We start from the raw sequence: 6,322 nt of genomic DNA, 5'->3' as shown, positions 1-6,322 counted from the left end.
AAGCACCCCGCTATTTAAGCTTCAAGGTGGACCCGTCAAACAACTTGGGTCCACGGAACAGTTTAGATACCTAGGCATTAACATCTCGCCATTAGGTATCAAAAAGCCGGGTGGATATTTAGAGAGAGAGCTAAATAACATCACTCGAGCTCCTCTCAAGCCTCAACAGCGACTTAAGATCCTTCGCTGCTTTCTTATTCCTCGCCTGTATCATGGTATGGTGCTTTCGCGGACCACTGCGAGGGTCTTGAGGGCACTAGATAGACAGGTGAGGATTGCAGTTCGGAAGTGGCTGCGTTTGCCCAAGGATACTCCATTAGGGTACTTCCACGCCAAATGCAGGGATGGTGGATTGGGAGTCCCGGCTTTCATAACATCTGTGCCGGGACAAATACATGCTAGATTATTGGCAATGGCCCATTCCACATCACCTGCGGTGCGGGACGCCACTCAACACCTATATAACGTTAAGCTGGTCCGATGGGCTGAGGGGCTGCTCACATATAATGGGCAGTCACTTACGGGTCCAGAAGATCGGCGACGTTATTGGGCGTCCCGGCTCCATCAATCCAACGATGGAAGCGAGTTGCGTGAGGCTGCTAAAGTCACCGCTAGCAGCTTTTGGGTAGATGCAGGTAGTGCGAGAGTCCCTGGTCGGGATTATATCCAGTACCACAGGACACGAATTAACGCTCTACCCTCCAGAATAAGAACATCTAGAGGGCGCCGTGACGGAGGTGTTCCTGTGCTTTGTCGTGCCGGATGTCACGTGGCGGAGACTACGGCGCACATTGTACAGGGCTGTCACCGAACTCATGGTGGCCGAATTCTGAGGCATGATGCCATTTGTCGCATAGCTGCGACAGGGCTCAGGCAAAAGGGGTGGCGCGTGTTCGAAAATCCGCACTACTGTCTTCCATCAGGGTTACAGAAACCTGATGTCGTTGCAGTAAAGGATGGGAGCGTCAAAGTCATCGATGCACAGGTAGTTAGTGGAGCAGCATCACTTGACGACGCACATAACACCAAGTGCAGAAAATATGATACTCTTCCGCTTAAACATCATATAGCAAATGAGTTGGGGGTTGTGGTCGAGAATATCTCGGTCACATCCATTACCCTCTCATGGAAGGGTATCTGGTCGTTGAGGTCTGCTAATGACCTGACCTCCTTGGGACTTCAAAAACTCTTACCAGGCATAACAACAAGAGCTTTGCAGGGTTCGCACACGAATTGGACACGGTGGAACGGGATGACTGGTGTTTATCCCAGTAATCCTGTTCCACGAGAAGGGATAGGATAGGGCGGTTACGGTCAACACGCTACAGCGTTTGGGTAACCCAGGCCCCACCATCTTAAGTCGGCACTGGGAAATAAAGCCGCGGCCTGCACAACCAACATCATCAGTGCAGGTGACAGATGGAGTTTTAGTGGGTATTCCTCTATGAGGTGAGTCCCACATACCAGCACCAACATCTGCTGAGATGCGTAAATGCATTTCTCCATCTATAAAAAAAAAAAAAAAAAAAAAAAAAAAAAAATAGCCAAATGCCTCGTCATCTAATTAGTGACGCGCATGAATGGATTAACGAGATTCCCACTGTCCCTATCTACCGATTAAAATAAACATATCTAATTAAAACAAAGTAAAAATAAGCTAATAGCATACCACGTCAACAAACCGAGGTGTTGGACCGCGTCAAAATCCAACCGTGGAGCAAACCACGAAACTAAAACCGTGCAGCTGGTGCGCGTCATAAGCCGTCCGTGGAACACACCACGTTAACAAATCGAGGTGTTGGGCCGCGTTAAAACCCAACCGTGGAGCAAACCACGAAACTAAAACCGTGCAGCCGGTGCGCGTCATAAGCCGTCCGTGGAGTACACCACGTTAATAAATCGAGGTGTTGGGCCGCGTCAAAATCCAACCGTGGAGCAAACCACGAAACCAAAACCGTGCAGCCGGTGCGCGTCAGAAGCCGTCCGTGGAGTACACCACGTCAACAAACCGAGGTGTTGGACCGCGTCAAAATCCAACCGTGGAGCAAACCACGAAACTAAAACCGTGCAGCCGGTGCGCGTCATAAGCCGTCCGTGGAACACACCACGTTAACAAATCGAGGTGTTGGGCCGCGTTAAAATCCAACCGTGGAGCAAACCACGAAACTAAAACCGTGCAGCCGGTGCGCGTCAGAAGCCGTCCGTGGAGTACACCACGTTAATAAATCGAGGTGTTGGGCCGCGTCAAAATCCAACCGTGGAGCAAACCACGAAACTAAAACCGTGCAGCCGGTGCGCGTCATAAGCCGTCCGTGGAACACACCACGTTAATAAATCGAGGTGTTGGGCCGCGTCAAAATCCAACCGTGGAGCAAACCACGAAACTAAAACCGTGCAGCCGGTGCGCGTCATAAGCCGTCCGTGGAACACACCACGTTAATAAATCGAGGTGTTGGGCCGCGTCAAAATCCAACCGCGGAGCACCCGCGTAAACAAACAAACATCGTGGGACTTCGAGGGTGAGTACCAGTATCGGAATGATACTGGGAATAAGGGACGAGAGTGTCAGTACCAAGTAATGGCAAAAACCCATGAACAGGAAAGCATTCGCCCTCCTCCCTCTCCAAGCTGTGGACGAGGGTAAGTGAACTTTATGTGGAACTTTAAGCTCGACGAAAACTCCCCCCTCCCAGCCCCAATTTTTCTCCCTCCGCCGCACGAATTCTCGCTTTATTTCTAGGTAACCGGAGGCTGATCGCCAAATAGCAGACAGAATGAAATCGCCTTAGATAAGTAGGACTAGCATAATCCGAAACCACTTTCGCGACCATCTAGCGCCAACTCAGGAACTAGTCCTGAGTTAGGCCTGAGAGGCTAATCAAGCAAACCGCCTGAAGAACAGCCTTAGACAAGCAGATAGACTATAAGCCGCACAAACTCTTCGCGATCCTATAGCGCCAACTCAGGAACTAGTCCTGACCTTGGCCAAAGAGGCGATTCCTGCAAAGGCGGTCAGCACGCACTAATATAAAATTTCCCCTTGCAGAAAACTTCCTTTCTTTCTTACAGGTACACTAAAATATTTTATTTTCTTAAGCCCCATCTAGGTACCTGTACAGGAGACGGCTCCTGCTACAGAAAAGAGGGTATTCACCTAATAATTAAGATAGGGTGCTTTGCATGTCTTTCGCTCATTTTTAGAATGCCCACGGGAATAGCCCAACGGCAGAAAAGAGGCGAGCCCTTAAGACGCAGTCGCCAATATACCGGAAATCCAGGCTTAGTCTGGAACCGGGGGTTGAATCTCTTAGGAGATTCGACTGCGAGAAAGATACTCTATAAAACTTCCTCAGTGGAACTGGGTGACCCACTGGGGACAAGCTTAACCCACAAACAAAACTAACATGGCTAGCACAATTAACACAAAAAAACATTACCGGACCAGAGTCTCGGATGCTCAGGTCCCGGCGGCTGGTCAGGGTGAGAAAGCGGGCCCGCAGGCGTCGTCATTATGTGACTGCAGCTGCACATCGGTGGACCTCTCGGCTGGTGTGTGGTCAAATGCTACGAGGAGGATCGCCGAAGGCTCTGTCCTCGACCCGAGCTGTACTGCTAACCGGCCCCAGACATCGGACGGCGAACTTGAGCGTCCCCCAATTCGCGTCCCTGCGGCCTGTGGCCCGTCGGCTCGGGTCGACGGCATCCACCCACTTTGCCCGAAAGTCGTCCGCATCCGACTCGTAGACATCTGCGCGCGAACTATAGGCAACCCGTCAGGAGAGAGCCCCACCTCCGGAACTTCTCCTCGAACAAAGACAGGAATTAGGGTCTTGCAGCTCAACATGGACAGAGACCAAACTGTCAGTGGTGAGCTGCGAGAAAGCGTAAACAGGCTCAAACCTGATGTAGTCCTACTTCAGGAGCCTTACAATAAATTAAACCGGGGGGAGTATTTCTTTACAGACATAGGCAGAACGATTAGGCTAGTAGCAACTAGAACAGAAAAACCATGGGCAGCAGTAGGCGTGGCAAACCCCAATTTCGCGATCCTCTACATAGAACAGCTTAGTAATACGCACTGCGCGTGCGCAGAGATTAAGACCCCTGGCTTCTCCTTCTTCGCTGTATCGGCATATTTCCAATACAGTGAACCAATCGAGAAGCACCTCAGCCACCTCGAAATGGTGCTCTTCACGCTGAGAGGGAAACGCGTCCTGCTTGGTATTGACACCAACGCAGAGTGGAACTCCTGGAGCCCACGTATCCCCGACATGTCCCGATTGCGATGGAAAAACGGAGAAAAATTGGCCGACTTCATTCGCCAACACAAACTCCACATTGCAAATAACAGGAATGATCTTCCCACATTCCAAAAGGGACCCAAAATTTCGTACATAGATGTAACCTTGTCCACTGGGCAGATGGCCTCGTCCATTCACCAATGGAGGTTACTAGATTCTGAATTCAAAAGTGCCCACAAAGCCGTCATATTCACGCTCGACTCTCCGGCTACCGAGGTCGGGCTCGCAGAAATGGGTCCAACACGTTTCAATACGCTCAAAGCGAATTGGGACCAGTTCGACACTGAACTGAAGAGCCTTCGACTCGCAAAGCTGGCGAACCTTGCGCTGACGAACCCGGAAGAAGTGGAGCACATGGCAAACACACTCACTCAGGTACTTACTGAAACCTGTGAGTTAACCATGCCAAGGAAAACTAGGTTTAGAAAGTCCAACCCATGGTGGACAAAAGACTTAAATAGGTTGAAGCGTGAGGCCTACCGAGCTAGGCGTGCGTGCCAGGGGCTGTTGAAAGCGAATCCTGCATGCCACCCACAAGCGCGCGGGAAGTACAGCGCCCTCTTGCGTAAGTACTCTCGCGCCGTGAGAAAGGCCAGGAATGAATGCTGGAGAAACTACGTCACATCGCACGGAAATTCGAATCCCTGGGGAACCGTATACAAGCTCCAGGCCGGAAAAATGACGATTGAGAGGGCGATTAGCGCACTCCGGTGTGACGACGGTTTCACGCTCGACATGGAGCAAACAGCCAGCAGGCTCCTCGCGGTGCACTTCCCGGCCGATAGAATAGAAGATGACACCCCTGAACAATCCAACATTCGAACCGAAGTGGAAACTCCACCTGACACAGATGATACTCAGGCCTTCGTGCCACGAGAAGTCATCAATTCGGTCAGAAGATTCAAAAATAACAAAACCCCAGGCACAGACCTAATAGAGGTCAGTGTCCTCAAACGAGCCGTGCATGTCATCTCCGGCGAATTCACTAGGCTCTTCAATGGTTGTCTTGAGCACGGCGTCTTCCCCAAAACCTGGAAGGTGGGACTCGTAAGAGCCATCCCGAAGGGCCAGGGCAAGGATGCAAAAGATCCAAAATCATACAGGATGATTACTCTTCTCTCTGTTCAAGGCAAACTCTTTGAAAAATTGCTATGCAACAGATTCATGCCCAAAATGCTAGCTGAAGGCAAAATCTCCGACCGTCAATTCGGCTTCTTACCGAATCGGTCATGCGAGGATGCCATCCTAGCACTCCGCGAGGCTGTGAAAACATCCCCTCACAAACTCGTCGCTGCCCTCAACTTCGATGTGACCGGCGCATTCGACAATATCTGGCGTCCGATAATGCTCAAAGGACTCAAAGATAAAGGATGCGCAAAGAACATCTACAGGGTCCTCCTTAGCTATTTTCAAGACAGGATCATTACCCTGTCATGGGGTAGTGGCCAAACCTCCGTACTGTCCGAAAAAGGATGCGCCCAAGGATCCGTTATCGGACCCTTCGGGTGGGTTATAGGATTCGACTTTCTTCTCCACTCCCTCGAGGAAGTCCTGGGATCGATGTTCGTCGCTTTTGCAGACGATCTATCGACCCTGCTATGCGCCCCGAGCAGAAAGGACCTAGAAACCCTCGGGAAATCCGTAGTTGACACAATCACCAAATGGTGCAAATTGGCCAAATTACAGATCAATGAACAGAAAACTGAGGGAATTTTCCTGAAGGCTCTGGACATTGACAAGGCCCCAAATAGTGCTCGGACGGAAGTTAGGAACGAACAATCAGCAGAAGAAAGTAGGCAGGTAGTTCGCGTAGAAAAGAATAAGTGGCCAAGTCGCGACCCATGCATCAGACTAGGATCAGGAAACATAAAATTTAAACAAAGCGTTAGATATCTTGGCGTTCACTTCGGAAAAGGTTTTAAAATCACCCCCCACTGCACATACCTCAAAAACAAGGTCTCCGACCTGTTTGAAAACTTGAGGAGATGCGGAGGAACCACTTGGGGCCTCAACTTCAAAAC

Source organism: Phymastichus coffea, unplaced genomic scaffold (genome assembly GCF_024137745.1).
Source record: "Phymastichus coffea isolate CEN01 unplaced genomic scaffold, Cenicafe_Pcof_1.1 PCOF00064, whole genome shotgun sequence".
Classification (NCBI taxonomy): Eukaryota; Metazoa; Arthropoda; class Insecta; order Hymenoptera; family Eulophidae; genus Phymastichus; species Phymastichus coffea.
The sequence above is the reverse complement of the archived record's forward strand: the minus strand, read 5'-3'. Positions refer to the sequence as shown.